The sequence below is a fragment of the Triticum aestivum genome, chromosome 2D (assembly GCF_018294505.1).
Source record: "Triticum aestivum cultivar Chinese Spring chromosome 2D, IWGSC CS RefSeq v2.1, whole genome shotgun sequence".
Lineage (NCBI taxonomy): Eukaryota > Viridiplantae > Streptophyta > Magnoliopsida > Poales > Poaceae > Triticum > Triticum aestivum.
In genome coordinates, this window is record NC_057799.1 from 107125146 (window position 1) to 107147572 (window position 22427).

Genomic DNA, 22427 nt, shown 5'->3' on the forward strand with positions numbered 1-22427 from the left:
GCCGGAATCGCGATGTGGCCGTCGGCTGGACGTGCCCAGGGCACCGGGCGATAGCCCTTGATCCCACGCATCTGGCGGAGGCAGCAGCAAGTTACGGGGTCACCGGAATCGACGCCGGCGACGAGCCGAGCGGCGGCCGGACCTACGGGCATGAAGCAATCGGCGCTAGGGTGAGGGAAACGGCTGGATTTTGTTGTCTACGACGTCTACGCAACCGCACTAGACCTCTAGGAACACGCTCCTGACCGTAAGGTCACCGGAGCATCAACGGCGTTGAGCTCGGGCGGCGGTGCTCCTCGGCTTCCATGAAAACGACGGCCAGAGCTCGAAATTGAGCACGGGGGTAGGGGAAACAATGCGGGGCTCACATGGAGGTCGTTGAGCTTCTCAGCGGCTCGGGGGAGGCGTCGAAGGTGACGAACGGGCGCCGGCGATCTTGGCGACTAAAGGTTGAAGATGACCGCGGCGGTGAGGGCGTTTGGGGCTTCTGGCGACGCGTGGTTCGGTGGGGACGTCGAGGACGAAGCGGCGGAACTTCTTGGCACAGTGAGAGGGCGAGGGAGGTACGGTGGTCAGGCGGGCGGCAGCGGCGAGCTCGGTGGCTCTCGGGCGGCTACTGGAGAAGGGGCAGAGGAGAGGGAGAGAGTGCAGCGAGTGAGGGAGAGGAGAGAGGGCTTCGAGCCATCTCCAGGTGCGGGGTTGGGTTGACGGAGAGCGCGACACGGCGAAGCAGGAGGTGGCGTAGCGCCTGCGTGCGCGCGGCGACCACGCGTCTGTCCTTCTATCCAGGGAGGAAGACGACAGGGAGGCTACGGTGGTGGGTTGGGCCAGGAAAAGAACTGGGCCGGCTCTGCTGCAGGTAAGCACCAGGTAAGTCTTTCTCTCCTCTGTCTTTTATTCATGTTTTCTATTTTCTGTCTTTGTTTTTTGGATTTAGTAAAATACTAAACCACATTATAAAATCCTGAAATAAATTGTGGGCAGATACTGGATTATTCCCAACAGCCCTCAACTACTTTTCAGAATTATTAGAGCATTTAAAATATTTATAGAATTTAAATGCCCCAATTCAAATACAATATGAGTTAATTCAAAAATCCATAAATGGCCAAGAAATATGCTCATCATTTTTGGCAGAGGTTTTCACCCTTATCAAAAATCATGAACATTTCCAAAGGGCATTTTGGGTTCATTGAAAACATTTGAATTTGACCCTAGTTGAGTTCATTTGGTGCTAGGGTTTGTTCATCCCCATTTCAAATTTCAATAAATTTAGACATGATGCAAGCATATCTAGCTAGCCTAAGTGCATACCAGACTAGGGATGTGACAACTCACCCCCACTAAACAAAAATCTCGTCCCGAGATTCAAGCGTAGGGTTAGATGAAAGGGGAATGCAAACTAACATAATCTTCACGATCCAATTGTTCTTCTCGAAGATGTTGATTCATTGCATCATCTTGATCTTGACATCTTTTCTTTCGAGAGCTTCATCCAACTATGATGAAGGAAGAGAGGGAAACTCTACAGGATTGATCTTCTCGAAGATCGAGCTACACAAGATCAACTCGCGGAATGAGATGTTGAAACATCTCGAGTTGAGACACAAAACACATCGAGAGGGATGGAAGAACAAACGATGAGATTTGATTTGGTGGGCAACAATCCCACGCTTAGGTAGGATGGTGCATGGTTTCAAAGTAGCGAGGAGATAGTTGCCACGATTCCATAACGGCGCACCTTAGGGAAGGTGACTCATAGAAATATCCCTTAAGTGGCAAAAAGAATTACTTTTGATTCAGAGATCATTGAAACTCTTCATACCAGCCTAAGGCAATTTACAAATGATCGTTTGAAAGAATTCAAAGAATGGCACACTCAATTTGGAAAGGAAACTATGGTTATAGAACAACTCGGCAATGGAAGGCACATTCCAGTTGATACCAAGGATATAACCGAGTGACTGAGCGTGCTTTCAAGAACTTGAGCATTTCCATATTCATCAAGGTTTTACCAACATCCGTGCCGAGGATCCTGGCAACACATCATACTACCATGATGAATGGTGATGGAGGATGCAGGTGCAAAGGAGGATAACACTGTCTCAGATTTTTCCTTAGCAATGCCAAAGAAGCAAATCTGGATGATCGACCGAGAGACATTTAGCACTCCGCTTCTAATGTTCTCCTTGATGTACTGGTTACTACGGTCATGCCTAAAGCATCAACATAGCCATCAAGTAGTGGTCGGACTTCGGAATACAAAGGATCCATAAGGAACAACTAGGGAGCAAATCCTACGAAATCCTTATGGGGAGGTGGCCAACTTCCTCAATCAAGTTACTACAATAATAGGTCTTCCGGCTGGGTGTGTTGGCCACGACATCCACTTACCGGGTTACGAAGACCAATATTATAGCTATTGGGAGATGTTCCAACCATCATATCTGCCTGAGATTCAAATCTGGTTGGTAACAGGATAATTCAGACAGCGTGTCTGGAAAAGGAAAGGTTGCAACACGAATCGACGAGAAGATGTTGCGAGATTCTCGGGAAATGAACTACGATAGCAAGCTCCAAAACATGGGCTGGTTCTGCTACAACCTGTGAACTCGCTGTCCCAGACAAGCATGGCCACGTAGTAGTCTTATAATAAAACACTACCGAGTTCAGGTGGGGAACCATCAACGAGGATATCGAAGCCTTGTGCATGAACTAGTATTCGCACGGCAACTCCTTTTCCTTGAACAAATCAATCAGTGGCTTGGTGTGCTAGGAACACATATAGAATGAAGGTTGCAAGTCTCCAGACCATAGAATACTTCTCACATATGCATGACTGACTTGGGATGATTCCAAAAGAAGCAAAAACAAGCTTTCTCGAGTTCACGGCGGCAACTTGCATCGATTGCACATAAACCAGAGGAAGTCACTTCTTCCATCAAAACGTATACCTCATGAGCGGAACATGAGGGAAATGCTTACAAAGTTTCCAATACTAGCTGGATGTTCAACACGAATCATGGAGAAGGTAGCAGTGTTGCTGATGGGCTCAACAACAATTCATCCAGGTTTCCATGGACATGGAATTCCATAGTTATGTGAACAAGTGATAGCATTGGTCAGACCCAAAAGATATAATGGTGTATTCTCGAGGGATCAACCACGAGTAAGACAACATTATGAACATCGTTGGTTCTGATTTGATTTGATAATAGCCCATACTCAAATCAAAGTTTGGTTAAGATGGTAGGTCCATTAATTGATCACGAGGACCAATCGATGAAGAAATCATCTTTCTACAACAGACACGCACAAGAGATATCCTTTGGAAAGAACTAAGTCAGGCAAGCTTTTATCTTCCAACTCTCCAAGTTGTTGTTTAGCTTAACCAACTAGCTCAAGGTATCCAACACAGATTCTTGGAGAAAGAGTGGTTTATAGGAAAACCATTTGATCACGTCCTCAACATAGCGGTCAGGTGTCAACCTGGTAACACTTCCGAGAAGATATTCGAGAAATCATGAACCACCGATATGTTACTAAGCTCGAGAACAATCTTGCTTTTCAGGGCAAGACGATGTGATCCAGAGAGTGATGGATTGACACAATCCTATCTCGTTGATCGAGGAGTGCACCAGGGAAAATGGACTAGGTCGCACGATAAATCTTAGGATGACGATTCAATAACCGGCATACTAAGGATGAGAGTATTGTCCATTAACTACCAAGCAATGGAGTTGCTAGGAGTATTGATTTCACACATCACAATTCACTTGTCGGTATTCCGGTTGTAATAACACGGGGACCGAGGAATGAACGATGATGGCGAGGAGTATCACTAAATCAAGAATTCATAAGAGATTGTGCAATTCTCACGTCATTCTTGATATGAAAGAGGGTGACATTCCAAGGTAGAACAGATCAAAGGCTAGATTGGCAATTTGATCTGCGGAATACAACTACTTTGACCCAATCCTAGATATGGACGAGGTACCGGAGTTTGTTTCTCCTAGCCATCCAGAATAGAATGGCTTGACGGACCACAAGAATAGTAGGAATCAATGAGCACGATTGCACATATACTCTTGACTATCAATTGATAGATGAAGGTCGGAATACAGCTAAAGAGGGACAACCCAAAGGAACATATGTTTTTCTGAGTTGTGGATGCATGAATTAGTATGTCGAACAAATTCAACATATTTCTTCCGGATAACCCATGCAGAGGAGGAAGGACTGGCAGAGTCACAATATGAATGGAGTACTCCTCAAGAGCACTCTGGTTGTGATCTTTCGGTTCAAGAGAACTTCTGCCATAAGCAGTTCATGGTATTGGAAGAACGATATACCACAGACCTCGAGGACTATCGCAAAGGTTACTAATATCCTAAAGGTACGAGCAACACTATCAACACGAGGTAAGTAGAGTGAATCTCGGGTCAAGAACCCAGGAGTAGAATACCTACTACTAAATGGCATCACGAGATGCTTTCGAGAATGGTGGCCAGAATCATCACACCGGGAACACAAAACATGGCTAGATTACTAGGTGACTCCCTAAGACACCTAGGGTCATAATAATAGCTCCAACATATACGTCGAGGCAATAGAGTGCCTCAACGCACCGGTAGTGTGCTTAATCTGGCCCAAAGGGACGCAAAACAGAGGGAAAGGATTTTGCAAATGCATCAGATTGTTTAGAAACCTGGGATGACTCGGACAACATAACGGCTGTAAATGCTCAAAAAGAATTGAGACATCCTGCAAAATGGTGGCATAACCACTCAACATCACAATATCAAGGTTCTGAGACCAACTATGATCACACGGAAGTAGTAGAAACTGAACTGAGGCTTCAGACCAACAATCCTACGAGTCTACGGATTAGTAACACGTGATCCTGATAGAAAGATGAGAAGCCTAGTTCTTAATCCCTGTAGAAGAGAAGAGGATGACTCAGATCAGAAGGGCATAAGGTAAAGAAGTAAAAAGAGCCTTACATTCCCTTCCACAATCAATTCCCTTATATAACTAAAGCATTTCTAGACTCAACTTCGACCAGTTTGGCTTCGTAATCCTACAGGCAGTCAGGCTCTGATACCAAAGCTGTCGGGACCACGATTCCAAGTCACACCGATCTAGCCTGTAACACCTCATATCACTTTGCGGCCTCACGCACGGTACTCCCACGGGTGTCGCCTTACCATGGCCCGGGACCGTTTGCGCCTTTTGGCTCACGTATATGACAATGTCGCTAGCATCCATATGACAGAGAACCCGGGCCGACATGGCTAGTCGTGAACCCAAAGCGGTACTAACGTATGGGGACAGGCATACATGAATCAACATCGAACGTGTCGGTCAGCAGCGTGCGAATCCGGGCTGTAGCACTGGGCTAACAGGACTCCGGGAACCCGGGTTGTAGCAGGCTAGGCAGGACTCCGGATGTCACCGTGTGACATTTCCCCGAAGGGACAGACACAGGAACGATATGAAACACATGCCGGCCAGTCAAGTGTCCAGAGCAGTAGTGCTGGGCTAGCAGGACTCCGGTGAACCGGGCTGTAGCGGACTACTATGGCTCAAGGAGGCATTAGACTACATTTCCCCATAAGAGAGGCTGCTAAGGATAGACAACTAGATTGTCGGATCCCACACATACCAAGCATTTCAATCATACACACAATATGCTCGATATGTGCAAATACAACATGGCATCACAACAAGACTCTACGACTCAGAGTATTTATTCATTAGGCTCCGAAGAGCCAGATATTACAAACATGGGTCTCATGACCCAACATTCAGAGCATACAAGTCAAAGCACATGCGGAAGCTTAACATGTCTGAGTACAGACATCTACAAATGAAAAGGGCTGAGAAGCCTGACTATCTACCAGATCCTGCCGAGGGCACAAGATCGTAGCTGAGGTATCAAGCTAAACGTCGAAGTCCACACGGAACTACTAGCGAGACTGACGTCTCTCTGCAAAACATAAAATAAGCAAATGTGAGTACAAATGTACCCAGCAAGACTTACATCAGAACTATCTACATATGCATCGGTATCAACAAAGGGGGTGGTGGAGTTTAACTGCAACAAGCCAGCTTTGACTCGGTGGCTATCCTGAACTACGACTGCAAGTAACTCTTTTGAGGTGGCGCACACGAGTCCACATATTCACCATATCAATACTCCACTATGGATCCGCTCCCGTCACCCTACGAGAACGCCAACCATAGCACTCACGCTTATCTTGCGCATTTTAGAGTATCCACTTTCACTTGACTATGAACTGTACAGGCAACCCAGAAGTCCTTTACCGCGGACACGGCTATTCGAATAGATCATATTAACCCTGCAGGGGTGTACTTCTTCACACACGCTCTCGCCACTTACCACCATGTACACGTCGTGTACCTCGGCAACCTTCAAGCGGAAACCTGGCGAGGGAGTCGGCCACGACCTGACTAACCACACAAGTCTCTAGTCCAGGTTTATCGCCTATTCGGGTTCCATCCGCAAGGAGATCCGGCCGGGGTGTCGCTCACGGCCCCAAACGATGTGAACAGGGTTCCCAAGCCCACCTCGACGGATGGATCTACGCTTGGTACACCGTGCCACGGTGCCTAGTCTGTCCCAAGCCCACCTGTACCGGGTACCACTTGGTAGACTACTAACACAACCTACAAACACCAGAAACTAGTTGCAACTCCTGGACAGAGATCGAGGCGGTTAATAAGCCGAGAGAGCTTGGAGCGCCCGGAGCCCAATGTGTGGTAGTAACTGTTCATGGATCACAAACACAGAACTCAGTTCCTGAGGACGGTTTCAATGAGACAACCCACCATGTACTCCTACATGGCCTCTCACCGCTACCTTACCAAATCGTGTTCACACACTTAGCTCTCACACAGTAGGACATGTTCACCACTTTCCAATTCATTCTCGATGAATCAGACCTGACACAACTCTAAGCAATAGCAGGCATGACAAACAAGCATGAATGAGTAGGCACATCAGGGCTCAAACAACTCCTACTCATGCTAGTGGGTTTCATCTATTTACTATGGCAATGACAGGTCATGCAGAGGATAAAGGGGTTCAGCTACCGCAGCAAGTAACAGATGAATCGTTGTTGTCCTAATGCAGTAAAAGAGGGCAGGAGCGAGAGAGTGGGATTGTATCGGAATGAACAAGGGGGGTTTCGCTTGCCTGGCACTTCTGAAGATAGCATTGAGTCTTCATCAGTGTCAACGATCACAGCGTCGGAACATCGTCTACTGAGAGGGGACAAACACCGGCAACAGATAGGAAAACCAATCAATGCAATGCAACAATATGATGCATGAATGTGACATGGCAATATGCTGTGAATTGAGCTAATGCAGCTAGCAGCAAGTTAAATGGAGTTGGCTTGACTCAAAGATTCAAATTCAAACTCCATATGTGATTTCTTAAATGCCATTTAATTGAATTGTCCTAAACAGTAGTCATAAGTTGTTCTAACATGTATGGAAATGGTACAGATGGATAGATTGGATTTTTCTGATCATTTTTCATATATAAATGTTTTCCATCTGAGTTATAGATTATTTTCTATGATTTTTAGAAGTTTATAGGATTTTCTGGAATTTCCTGAATTGTTTTTAATCCAGAAAATGATTTTCTACGTCAGCCTGACGTCAGTGTGATGTCAGCAAGTCAACGGCGGCTGGTCCAGGTCAAACCTGACCAGTGGGACCCATTGGTCAGTGACTCAGAGCTGGTTTGAGTGGATAACAGGTGGGACCGGTCAACGCTGACTTGGTCAAAGTCAAACTGACACGTGGGGTCCGCAAGATTACCACTAATCTAAACAAAAGTTAAACTAATCTAAATAGGCACAGGGGCCCACATGGCAGTGGCTCTGGGGGGTCAGTTAGGCACTAATGACGGTGCCACGTCACCAGCCACCGGAGTTGGACGCCGGCGACCTCACAGTGCGGCGGCGGCTTGCCGGAATCGCGATGTGGTCGTCGGCTGGACGTGCCTAGGGCACCGGGCGATAGCCCTTGATCCCACGCATCTGGCGGAGGCAGCAGCAAGTTACGGGGTCACCGGAATCGACGCCGGCGACGAGCCGAGCGGCGGCCGGACCTACGGGCATGAAGCAATCGGCGCTAGGGTGAGGGAAACGGCTGGATTTTGTTGTCTACAACGTCTACGCAACCGCACTAGACCTCTAGGAACACGCTCCTGACCGTAAGGTCACCGGAGCATCAACGGTGTTGAGCTCGGGCGGCGGTGCTCCTCGGCTTCCATGAAAACGACGGCCAGAGCTCGAAATTGAGCACGGGGGTAGGGGGAAACAATGCGGGGCTCACATGGAGGTCGTTGAGCTTCTCAGCGGCTCGGGGGAGGCGTCGAAGGTGACGAACGGGCGCCGGCGATCTTGGCGACTGAAGGTTGAAGATGACCGCGGCGGTGAGGGTGTTCGGGGCTTCTGGCGACGCGTGGTTCGGTGGGGACGTCGAGGACGAAGCGGCGGAGCTTCTTGGCACAGTGAGAGGGCGAGGGAGGTACAGTGGTCAGGCGGGCGGCAGCGGCGAGCTCGGTGGCTCTCGGGCGGCTGCTGGAGAAGGGGCAGAGGAGAGGGAGAGAGTGCAGCGAGTGAGGGAGAGGAGAGAGGGCTTCGAGCCGTCTCCAGGTGCGGGGTTGGGTTGACGGAGAGCGCGACACGGCGAAGCAGGAGGTGGCGCAGCGCCTGCGTGCGCGCGGCGACCACGCGTCTGTCCTTCTATCCAGGGAGGAAGACGACAGGGAGGCTACGGTGGTGGGTTGGGCCAGGAAAAGAACTGGGCCGGCTCTGCTGCAGGTAAGCACCAGGTAAGTCTTTCTCTCCTCTGTCTTTTATTCATGTTTTCTATTTTCTGTCTTTGTTTTTTGGATTTAGTAAAATACTAAACCACATTATAAAATCCTGAAATAAATTGTGGGCAGATACTGGATTATTCCCAACAACCCTCAACTACTTTTCAGAATTATTAGAGCATTTAAAATATTTATAGAATTTAAATGCCCCAATTAAAATACAATATGAGTTAATTGAAAAATCCATAAATGGCCAAGAAATATGCTCATCATTTTTGGCAGAGGTTTTCACCTTTATCAAAAATCATGAACATTTCCAAAGGGCATTTTGGGTTCATTGAAAACATTTGAATTTGACCCTAGTTGAGTTCATTTGGTGCTACGGTTTGTTCATCCCCATTTCAATTTTCAATAAATTTAGACATGATGCAAGCATATCTAGCTAGCCTAAGTGCATACCAGACTAGGGATGTGACACTCCCAGCGCACCTTCAAGCAGTTTGCTCGTGAGGTGAACGAGGCTCTCCCCAGGCTTGAGGCCACGCACCCGCTCAGGTGGTCCAAGTGCGCCATCACCTTTAGCTCGTCAGACCAGCTGAAGTGCGCAGCAACTGCCGGTGCCCTCCCGATGCTCTGCTCACCCGTCATCAGTAACGTTCAAGTCACCAAGACCCTCATCGATGGCGGCGCAGGGCTCAATGTCCTGTCCGTCGAGACGTTCGATAGCCTCCAAGTGCCATACAATCAGCTACAGCCTACCAAGCCCTTCTCAGGAGTGACCGACGGCCCCACCACCCCGATAGGGCAGGTCCGCCTCCCTGTCACCTTCGGCCAGCGTAACAACTACCGCACCGAGCTCATCGACTTCGGCGTCGCCCACATCCGCCTGCTGTACAACGCCATCCTTGGGTATCCAGCCGTGGCCAAGTTTATGGCGGCGACCCACCACGGCTACAACGTCCTCAAGATGCCAAGGAGCGGCGGCATCATCACGGTCCCCTGTGAGGAAAGAGATGCGATGTGCTCCCTCGAGCACGCTTATCAAGCTGCAGCGGCCGAAGACCCCGACAACGAAGGCACCCTGTACCTGCCTGAGGCCATCCGCAAGAAGAAGAAGAAGCTACTCCACCCAGGGCCTCAGGAGAGCGGCGTCTCTAGCGGGACCACCTCGAGACCTGCGCCCGCAGCCGGGGCGCCTCCCTCCCTCGCATAGGAAGGCGCACCCAGCGCCCCCCTCAAACTGGGCTCGGGGGCTCTCTTCTGGAGGGCCTCAGACCTAGCCAATGTCACGAGGGAGGCGCTCGGGCACCATGTGGAGGCGTGCTTCGCTGCACGTTTCACTTAAGAGGGCACAAGGCATGGAGCGCCCAGTGCTCAGGAGTTCATCACCAAGGCGACCCAGGAGCTTCAAGAGGCAAGGACCATACACGGTGAATGCCGCTCACCACCCGGCGCAGCCCCCCATCCTCGCGAGGACGGCGGGCTGCGTGTCTGCGTCGACATTCCAGGGCTCAACAGGGCCGCATCTCAAGAGTGCTTCTGGCCTTCGCGCGTTGGTCAGTGCGAGGGTCCACCTCACAGCTACGTTCGCATGCCCTTTGGATTGCCGAACGCGGCTGTCACCTTCCTGCGACACTCACGGAGCATTCTGGCAGCTCAGGAGGCCAGGCACCACGCTGTCCTGAGAGAGATCGCGAAAGTTCTTCAGGAGCCACCTGGGCCTACGGAGCCTCCTAAGGCTCAGGACCCTGGCGACTCGTGAGGAGCAGCTTCTCCAGCACACATCTTGAGCTACTCCAACCCCACTCCAGCTGCGGTATCAGGTGACTCTTTCCAGTTCATTCAGTCGGGGGCGCCCTTCGGCCAGCATTATCCCCAGCTCGGATGGGTCTGTCCCTGCGGCGTGTATCCTTTAGCATCTTTAATTAGCTTACTTTGTTGGGAGCGCCTCTCGGGCTGCATCATCCCCAGGCCGCTCGGGTCCAATCCAGTGGCATGTATCGTTCTTGCATCTATTTGAGCTAACCTGCCTCATTGCTTGAGTCATTTCATGATTATCGCCTGCTTGCCTGTTACCCCTCGCGGCCACGTGCATTGCTGATCGGCCCCCTGCTCATCCCGCAACAGGGACTACTCATGCTGGCACGGCGCTTGTGCTCGGGCCCGTCCCTACAATGCTGACAAACCCGAGCGGTCGAGCTCTGGCTCGCGGCACGCCCTGCGCACGTCACCTCACCAGGCCCTCAGTGCCTTCATCTTATTGTGGAACGACCAGTGGCAGACCAGCAAGCACGGTTGCAATCTGTATTCCTCCCTCGCGCTAACCTGCAGGAAGTTCCGGAGGCTGACAACGGGCGGCACCGCGTGGCTCCTTCCTTTTTTTCACGCAATTCACTTGGGCATTAAAGGGGGGCTCCTGAGCATCGCGCCCAGGGGCTCTTACTAGCTCTCCAGCCCTCACCCCCTGGCCTTGACCACGGCATCGCGACCTGGCATACCAGCGGTGGCTGAGCTCGCTCGAGGGCTGGGACCCGAGGACGCAGAGCACATAGAAGAGCATGAAACAGAGGGGGAATCTCGCGCGTGACTATCCCGGCTACACCACCGCTGCTAATGCATGAATCTGGCGCCAGACAAGGGATCGACCCACGACCGCTAAGATAAGTCATGCATTCAAGCCAGCCCGTTGTTGCGACACAGTATTTCTACCTCTTGCAACCTTGCTACGGCGACGTTGCCTTCCTTTCCTACCTTCAGGTAGTTGCTTGCACGCTAAGGGGGACCTCTTGAGCATCGCACCTCGAGGGCTCTCACCGGACCTCGGGCCGCTTACCTCCTGGCCTTGACCATGGCATCGCGACCTGGCATACCAGCGACGGCTGCAGCCTGCCTAGGGACTGGGACCCGTCAGCGTAGAGCACTAAGCTACCGCGAGGTTGGAAAGGGGGGCAAGCTGAAGCAAGACAAGCAATCATAAATCTTCATAATAAGGACGATATTAACACAAAAGGCACTACAGACCCTTTACACACCCCCATGGGGTTCACCTCGATTCCTGGCAGCGAATAAAAGAAGAAGGTTTCTAGGAGTCATATCTACAACCGTTGCCGCTGACACCATCACCAACAGTGGGCCATGGGAGGCCGACGCCGACCCCATCCAGATCAACGGCGGCGATGGGCGGACGCTGCTGCCGCGCTCCGGGCACGAAGAGATCTCGGGGGCACGTAGCTGTCGTCGCTTGTCTCCGGACTCTCGTAGGGCTCGGGAGAGTCGCGGGACTCCCAGGTGCCGTCGCTGCGGCTGGAGGAACTGTCGGCAGGACCAAGGGCGGGGCCAGCGCCCACCACTGTGTCGTCCCGGTGACCCCCTCCGGGGTAGCATTCCAGGCGATGGCCTACCTCGTCGAAGACGTTGTAGAACAGTGTGGAGGCGCCGTCGTACTCGAAGTGGATGGCGAGGACGCCCTCCGTGCGACAGGCACGGGGGACCTCGCCCCATCCGCGGGTCATGAAGATCATGCCCGCGGAAACGACCTCAACCTCTGCCCCCGTCGTCGGGGCGTCGCACTCGGCATGCTGCAGCCACAGCTCGAGCGGCCCCCTCGACGGCATCTCTTCAGAGAAGAATTGTGGGAATCGGATCCACGTGCGCGGCGGCACCCCTGCCCACACCATGAGTTCACGCGAAGAGCCCTCTACGTGGGTTCAAGGGGCGGCGGCGCGCACCGCCACGGCGTGCCCACCACGGCCAAGGTGCGAGCGGCGCGGTCCGCTACCTCCCCCTCCGGAGCCTTGCGCTTGGGCGTGCAAGGGCAGCGGGAAGCCGGGGGGAGGCTGCTCGTACCAAGGCCTCGTCACCTCTGGCCTCACGGCGACGTCGTGAGAGCGGGCCAGCCTCTTCTTTGGTGGGAGTGGCCCTAGCTCTTCGTGGGGGGTTTTCCCCTTCTCAGCAGCAAAGAATCTCCGTATCGGTGCCATGAGCACCGCAGCAAGGAGGAAGAAGAAGAAGCAGGCGGAATGGAGGAAGAGATGAGTGACAGGGGCTCCGCCCCCTCATCATTTATAGCCAGAAGGAGGCCAACTGCCGGCCTCCACGATTGCAGGTAATGATGGTTTTTCTGCATGCAGCAGGGTCTCGTCAAGTCGGACAGTTGCCGAGGCAGCGTGGGGAAGCGGAGACGCCACGTCCTGACAGTCGCCACGCGCCAATCAAGGCCGCAGGCGGTTGGGGCCCGCGGCGCTCCGCACTTGACCTTTGGCTTCGCCTCGAAGCCAAGTCCGAGCGCGCCTTGGGCCCGGGGGCTACTGTTGGCGTCCTGGGAACGGGGGTACCCAGACTTGCCTGCCTCGGCCCAGGGCATGGCTCGGCTTGCGGCTTGGTACGGCCCATCTTCATCAACAACCACTCAAGACCCTCGCGAGGGGCCAAGCCTCGCGAGGCGGACGACACCAAGACCTCCTAAGGGACAGCCTCACTAGGCTGGCTTGCGAGGAATGGAGATATCAAGGCGAGGGGCACCTCGCGAGGTTCACGTGACATGAGCCATGACGACCGAAGCCAGGCAGGCGTCAGCAGGCGCAAGTTGCCAGTTTCCTCTTTGGTGCTAAAGAGGCAGGCGCAGGCGAGGATTCCCGAGGCATCAAGCAAAGGTTTCCATATCGGTGCAACAAGACCAAGACCAGCAGGACGGCAGGACGGAGGTCACCACGGAGCCCACAGCAGCGGCACCACCAGAGCCTTTGGCAGGCGAAGACCACCTTCTGTCAGGAAAACTTGTACTAGTTGTCTCCCTTCGAAATTGGCCGATGTGGGATCCCTTCCCGCCTACATTTGGGAAGAGGACCAGGGCCTCTATAAATAGGACTAGCCACCACCGTAGTCAAGGACCGGCTCATCTTGGATTGGATCCACTCCACCAAGGCCACCCTCACACACTCAAGCTCACCGAGCTCAAGAACACCTCTCCTCAGGCGGCTGTTCATCCCTTGTACTTGTTCAACCTCAGCCTACAAGGCAATCCACCACACCACACTGGAGTAGGGTATTACACCACAACGGTGGCCCGAACCAGTATAAACTCTCGTGTCTCTTGTTCCTTGGGTCCGGTGAGCTAGGCCTTGAGATCGTTGCAAGAGCGAGCTAGGGAGAGAGAGAGAGATCTTCGTGCCTACCCCAGTGTTTGAACCTCAAGGGTTTGCCGGAACCCGTAATCCGACAGCCTCATCATAAACAGTTCATTGAACTGAACCGTATGCCCTACATCGCACACGCAATTAAAATCAGAACCGTCTTTGATGCATCCGGCATCGCAAACGTTTTGCACCCTTTTTTATGGTTCTTTTACACCACCGTTTGCGGTTATTGCATCACACACAGTTTCGTTGAAGGGTCTCTGATCATAGTGACGCGTTAGCAGCAACCTGCAGTAGTGATTATGTTCTACCTTGAAGTATTAGTGTCCTTTATGTCATGGATGTTTCAAGGATTGCTCCACCTCTTAAGAATTCTTGGCATAGTGATACTTCTCACAAGCACCATTCTTTCTTGGTCCCCGTATTGACTAACCGGGAATATCAACAAGTGAGAGATGTTGCTTGTATTTGTAATTCAAGCAACCCTATTGTTTTGAAGTTAATGGCCGTCAGTTCATCCTCAAACTATTGGTTATTTGAATCACCATTCTAACATTGATCATGCTACATAAGCCCATATTTCGGGTGCACCTTTCAACCAATGTTTAATTGTGTATGTTTTCCTCAAACATACATCATTATATCATTTGATCTGACAAGTGTTACCTCCTTGTTCACATCATTGCGGAAATCCATCTTTTGTTAATCTCGATGAATTGTCGCTGAGTCCATCAGCCACCTCCTCATCGTCTCCTTGGTTTAATGATGACCTCTTGTTTCGAAACTCGGTTCCATAGTTCATTTCCCAACAATCTTACAATGTCATCCCGTCAATTTGTGTTGCACTTTTTCTTCTCAGACATCCTGAGTCTGAGGTATCCTCACACTAATCAGATCTGAATCTCGATCAGATATGATGGTTGGAACATATTTCTAGGAGTTATAACATCTTCACATGACCAGGTAAGGTGATGTCATGCCTAGCACACCTGGTTGGAAGACCTATTGTTATAGTTTCCTTTTCTACAAGGTTATCCATTCTTCCATGAGGAAATTGTAAGACTTATTCTACAAGATGTTCCTGATGGATCCTTCATGTATCCAGAGTCTAACCTTTGCTTGAAGACCATGTCAATGCTATCTCTAAGCATGTCAGTGGTACTCCGATTTTCAATAAAAACATTGGAAGCACAATGCTAAATTTTCCTTAACAATTATCCAAACACCGTTGTGTCGGGTAACGCAGTATTTCAAAAAAAATTCCTACAATCACGCAAGATCTATCTAGGAGATGCATAGCAATGACAGGGGAGAGTGTGTCCACGTACCCTCGTAGACCGAAAGCGGAAGCATTTAGTAATGCGGTTAATGTAGTCGAACATCTTCATGATCCAACCGATCCAAGTACCGAATGTACGGCACCTCCGTGTTCAGCACATGTATAGCACAATGACGTCCCTCGAGTTCTTGATCCAGTTGAGGACGAGGGAGAGTTCCAACAGCACAATGGCGCGGCGACGGTGATGATGAAGTTACCGGCGCAGGGATTCACCTAAGCACTACAACGGTATGACCAAGGTGTTGAACTATGGAGGGGGGCACCGCACATGGCTAAGAGATTGTCTGTTGTGCTATTTGGGTGCCCCATGGCCACGTATATAAAGGAGGGAGGGAGAGAGGAGGCCGGCCAGGTTGGGCGTGCCAGGGGTGTCCTACTTGGAGTCCTAGTCCTAGTAGGATTCGCCCCCCTTTCCTTTCTTCCACAGGAGGGAAAGGAAGGAGGGGAGAAGGAGAAGGAACGAGGGGGCCGTGCCCCCACCCCTTGTCCAATTCGGTTTGGGCAGGGGGAGGCGCACGCCACCTCATGGCCCTTCTTCCCTCTCTCCACTAAATCCCACTAAGGCCCATTAACTTCCCTGGGGGGTTCCGGTAACCTCCCGGTACTCCGGAAAAATGCCTGAACCACTCGGAACCATTCTGATGTCCAAATGCAACCTTCCAATATATGAATCTTTACCTCTCGACCATTTCGAGACTCCTCGTCATGTTCGTGATCTCATCCGGGACTCTGAACAAACTTCGATTCATCAAATCACATAATTCATAATAAAAAATCGTCATCGAACGTTAAGCGTGCGGACCATACAGGTTCGAGAACTATCTAGACATGACCGAGACACATCTCCGGTCAATAACCAATAGCGGAACCTGGATGCTCATATTGGCTCCTACATATTCTACGAAGATCTTTATCGGTCAAACCGCATAACAACATACGTTATTCTCTTTGTCATCGGTATGTTACTTGCCTGAGATTCGATCGTCTCTTTACTCGTTCTGTAATGCATCATCCCTTAACTAACTCATTAGTCACATTGCTTGCAAGGCTTATAGTGATGTGCATTACCGAGAGGGCCCAAAGATACCTCTCCGATACTCGGAGTGACAAATCCTAATCTCGATCTATGCCAACCCAACAAACACCTTAGGATACACCTGTAGAGCATCTTTATAATCACCCAGTTATGTTGTGACGTTTCATAGCACAGAAGGTGTTCCTCCGGTATTCGGGAGTTGCATAATCTCATAGTCAAAGGAATACGTATAAGTCATGAAGAAAGCAATAGCAATAAAACTGAACGATCAATATGCTAAGCTAACGGATGGGTCTTGTCCATCACATCATTCTCCTAATGATGTGATCCCGTTCATCAAATGACAACACATGTCTATGGTCAGGAAACTCAACCATCTTTGATTAACGAGCTAGTCAAGTAGAGGCATACTAGGGACACTCTGTTTTGTCTATGTATTGACACATGTACTGAGTTTCCGGTTAATACAATTCTAGCTGAATAATAAACATTTATCATGATATAAGGAAATATAAATAACAACTTTATTATTGCCTCTAGGGCATATTTCCTTCATGTTGTATGGGTAATGTCATGAAGTTTCTCTCTCCTCACCTAAAGGGTTTTCTACTTTATATCATGTCATGGATATCATGGTATGCTTGTCCTTGGGAAGGATATACCCCTGGAATATGTGTGTAAACACATTTTCCTTTCCATTGTTCTGTTTAATCTCATAATCATAGTTTCCTTTCCATTGTTTGGTTCAACCTTTCTTGTGATCTATATATGATCCAAGCAGTAATATTCTCCTGCTTATGTAAACACCTCGGTGTACAATTCTGTCAGCAAGACCCTGTTACTATTGTGGATGACATTCCGGTAGCCACCGATGGAGGAGAACTTTGCCTATTGGTCTGCCTCGTTCAACGAGCAGGAAAATGGTTCTCTTCGTCCCTCGCCCTTGGTACCGACGTTGTTGCCGACATAACTAACAGGCTACCCTCTGACACGCCTTGCTATCATGACTGTGCAAGATGTCACCGCTCCCCCTACTTTTAACCCACATGGCGGGCCCATAACCCACAGTTCCACAGGATTGAAAGCTGACTCTCCTGTACCCCCTGTTCCCAAGGTTGTTCCTTGCGCGTGGCCTCGTATATAATTCACGAGCCACCTTCCGAGAGATCATCAATTCTGGTATCATACACAATACTTATTCCTATTGCTCTGAACCCCTTTCTCACTCTAATTCAGGCATCGAACGTTTGCCTACCCGCTTGAAGATTCTCATTGCCTACTTTTATTTCTCTCGATGTTTTTACTGAGTTCCAACTCGAGAGGTACCCATATGCTAATTCGTGGGTTAACCCCATATTATTAACCTTATAACCTTCTGTCGTTGCCAACCTGCCCCTTACAAATATGTAAGTATGATGGAGATCCCGAAGAAAGGAGGATGACTTCAACAGGATGACCTGAGCCAAGGAAATGAAGACATCAACGAAAAGGGATCAACTTCTTCAAGAAGAGCAAATATGAATGAGAAGATCCGTTAGAATTTCATAACCAAATCTTTCCCCCTTGCTCTACCTCTTAAATCTCGGGACGAGATTTCTTGTAGTGGAGCAGATTTGTAACACCCCGGTAGTTAAGCTACAGTAATCACACACTAATGATGCCATGTCATCATGCCTTTCCATGCCAAATAGCCACTTGTCCCAAATCAAGTTCAAATTCCCTTTTGAAATGCTAGTCAAATAATTACTTATTCTGATAACTAAATAAATTAGTTCATAATATTGAAAATAATACCAAAGCAAATATAAAAACAAAACCAACATTATTTTTAATTCCAAAGTTTCCCCTGAGAATTACTTAAGTGAACCAACAACACATTAATTGACCTTTTCAATTTCTAAAAATATTTAAACCTTTTCAAATGACCTAAAACTTTTTGTAGCAATACTAAATATTGTCTAGTATTTGTTTTAACAAGTAGCATATTTTACAAAAGTCATTTAGTGGTCAAGCAATTTGCAAATAGAGCAAAAAGGCAAAACAGGAAAAGATAAAAGAAAAAGAAAAATAGGAAGACCCCCCTTTTTGCACCTATCCCAGCTTGCACTGCACCAGGCCCAACCCATCGCCCCGGCCTTTCCCTTGCCTCTCGACAGAGGCAGAGGCCATGGCACAGGCCGGGCACGCGCGGCCGTGTTGGGGAACGTAGCATGCAATTTCAAAAAAAATTCCTACGCTCACGCAAGATCTATCTATGAGATGCCTAGCAACGAGAGGGTGAGAGTGTGTCCACGTACCCTCGTAGACCGAAAGCGGAAGCTTTTGACAAAGCGGTTGATGTAGTCGAACTTCTTCTCGTTCCGACCGATCAAGCACCGAACGTACGACACCTCCGAGTTCTGCACACGTTCAGCTCGATGATGTCCTCGCACTCTTGCTCCAACAAAGTGTCGAGGGAGAGTTTCGTTAGCACGACGGCATGGTGACGGTGATGGCAAAGTGATCCGTGCAGGGCTTCACCTAAGCACTACGACAATATGACCGGAGGCGTAAACTATGGACGGGGGCGCCGCACACAGCTAGGAATCAATGTTGTGTGTTCTAGCGGTGCCTCCCCCCAAATATATATAGGTGGGAGAGGGAGGGGAGCAGCAGGTTGGCCCAAGTAGGAGGGATCCTACTTGGGCGCCTCCTCCAAGTCGGCCTCCCCCCTTTCCATATTCATCAAAGGGGGAAGGAAAGAGAAGGGGGGAGGGAAGGAAAGGGGGAGGCCGAATCCTCCCCTTTCCTTCTCCCTTCCCTTCCTTTCCTTCTCCTCCTATTCGGCCTATAGGGGGGCGTAGCAGCCCCTTAGGGGCTGGTCTGTCCCTCTCTTGGCCCATTAGGCCCATATAGTTTGCCGGGGGGTGCCCGGAACCCCTTCTGATGCCCCGATATGTACCTGGTACTCCCATAACACTTCCGGTGTCCGAATATCATCGTCCTATATATGAATCTTTACCTCTCAACCATTTCGAGAATCCTCGTCATGTCCGTGATCTCATACGGGACTCCGGACAACATTCGGTCACCAAATCACAATATTCATATAATACATAATCGTCATTGAATGTTAAGCGTGCGGACCCTACGGGTTTGAGAACTATGTAGACATGACCGAGACACCTCTCCGGTCAATAACCAACAGCAGAACCTGGATGCTCATATTGGTTCCCACATATTCTACGAAGATCTTTATTGGCCATACCGTAATGACAACATACATTATTCCCTTTGTCATCGGTATGTTACTTGCCCGATATTCGATCGTTGGTATCTTCATACCTAGTTCAATCTCGTTACCGGCAAGTCTCTTTACTCGTTCCATAATGCATCATCCCGTAACTAACTCATGCATTAGTCACATTGCTTGCAAGGCTTATTATGATGTGCATTACCGAGAGGGCCCAGAGATACCTCTCGGATACTCGAAGTAACAAATCCTAATCTCGACCTATGCCAACCCAACAAACACCTTTGGAGATACATGTAGAGCATCTTTATAATCACCCAGTTACGTTGTGACATTTGATAGCACACAAGGTATTCCTCCGGTATTCGGGAGTTGCATAATCTCATAGTCAAAGGAATATGTATATGACATGAAGAAAGCAATAGCAATAAAACTTAATGATCATTATGCTAAGCTAACGGATGGGTCTTATCCATCACATCATTCTCCTAATGATGTGATCCCATTCACCAAATGACAACTCATGTCTATGGTTAGGAAACTTAACCATCTTTGATTAAGGAGCTAGTCTAGTAGAGGCTTACTAGGGACACTGTGTTTTGTCTATGTATCCACACATGTATCAAGTTTCCGGTTAATACAATTCTAGCATGAATAATAAACATTTATCATGAAAGGAAATATAAATAACAACTTTATTATTGCCTCTAGGGCATATTTCCTTGAGTCTCCCACTTGCACTAGAGTCAATAATCTAGATTACATTGTAATGATTCTAACACCCATGGAGTCTTGGTGCTTAGCATGTTTTGCTCGTGGAAGAGGCTTAGTCACTGGGTCTGCCACATTCAGATCTGTATGTATTTTGCAAATCTCTATGTCTCCCTCCTTGAATTGATCATGGATGGAGTTGAAGCGTCTCTTGATGTGTTTGGTTCTTTTGTGAAATCTAGATTGCTTCGCCAAGGCTATTGCTCCAGTATTGTCACAAAAGATTTTCATTGGACTCGATGCACTAGGTATTACACCTAGATCAGATATGAACTCCTTCATCCAGACTCCTTCATTTCCTGCTTCCGAAGCAACTATGTACTCCACTTCACATGTAGATCCCGCCACGATGCTTTGCTTGGAACTGCACCAACTGACAACTCCACCATTCAATATAAATACGTATCCGGTTTGTGATTAGAGTCATCCGGATCAGTGTCAAAGCTAGCATCGACGTAACCATTTACGACAAGCTCTTTGTCACCTCCATAAACCAGAAACATATCCTTAGTCCTTTTCAGGTACTTCAGGATGTTCTTGACCGATGTCCAGTGATTCACTCCTGGATTACTTTGGTACCTCCCTGCTGGACTTATAGCAAGGCACACATCAAGTCTGGTACACAGCATAGCATACATGATAGAACATATGGCTGAGGCATAGGGAATGCCTTTAATTTTCTCTCTATCTTCTGCAGTGTCACGACCGGTTTTCCAATAAAATATTTATTAAGAAATCAATCCCTTTTACGGGCCAGTAAAGAAGAATTCCTTCTCACTGGTAGACAATATCTTGGTCACAGAAGAAAAATACCAGGAGTACTGAATATAATACAAGGTTGAGCGGGGACTGCTCAACAATTTATTACATGCACGCCGATAAAACAAGACGACGGATAGGGTGGCATAACTACTAACTCACGATAACAACGGTGGTGGAAATATCATAGCGGAGCGGGTGATATGACTCCTGAAGACTATAGCTCTTCGAGCGTCGGGGTGAAGCTCGAGGAGTTTTATTGCGGGTGGTGGAAGCGTATATAATACAAGTGACCAATATCCAGGATCGCACGGGACTGACTGGGACTCCTCTAGGCGTCGGACTCACTAGCAAACTCTTCATCCATGAGATCGCCTTCGTCAACATCTGGCCAAATCAACAAGCCAGGTGAGTACCATGAAAGTACTCGCAAGACAGTTCGGACATAAGATATAACAAATGTAAACATGATGCATAAGAACATGTTAACAAGCGCACTCAGACATAGAGATAATACTGCACGGGAAATAAAAGAGAAGTCGGGCGGTAGTCCTCCCGAAATCCCAAAATAATATACTGGGTGCCAAACGAGGGTCTGAATGACTCCTCGAGAGGAAAATGGAACAAAATAATATACTGGGTGCCAACCAAGGGTCTGAATGACTCCTCGAGAGGAAAATGCAACAAAATAATATACTGGGTGCCAAACAAGGGTCTGAATGACTCCTCGAGAGGAAAATGCAACAAAATAATATACTGGGTGCCAAACGAGGGTCTGAATGACTCCTCGAGAGGAAAATGCAAGAAATACAATGCCGCAGTCGGGCGTCGAGGCGACACCACATAAAGGGCTTATAACAGAAAATAAAAGACAAACATGCCACAGTCGGACGTCTGAGCGACATCACATAAAGGGCTTATGCCATAGCTCAATAATTTAGTAGCTCGAGAATATAAATCATTACAAGTACGAGACAAAAATAAGGTTAGTCCATCCGCAGGAATAACAATTAAACTGGGTTCACCACTTGAGCTTGTTCACCGGGGATAAATTTCACGAGGATAGATATGGATATACTGATCACTCTACTTGATCATGGATACGATGACTTGGAAGGATTTGACTCTGCAGAGTTTGTACTTTAACCACAGCCAACGGATTCCGGTAGTCACGGGGACTAGTTCCGTTTACGGTGTTTTGGAAGAAACATGTCTAACCAGTACACACCCATTCAACATTCCGAAGCTAGGGATCACCCTCGGCAACGTTCAAGAAAAACCTTGAGACGGGGAGGCTA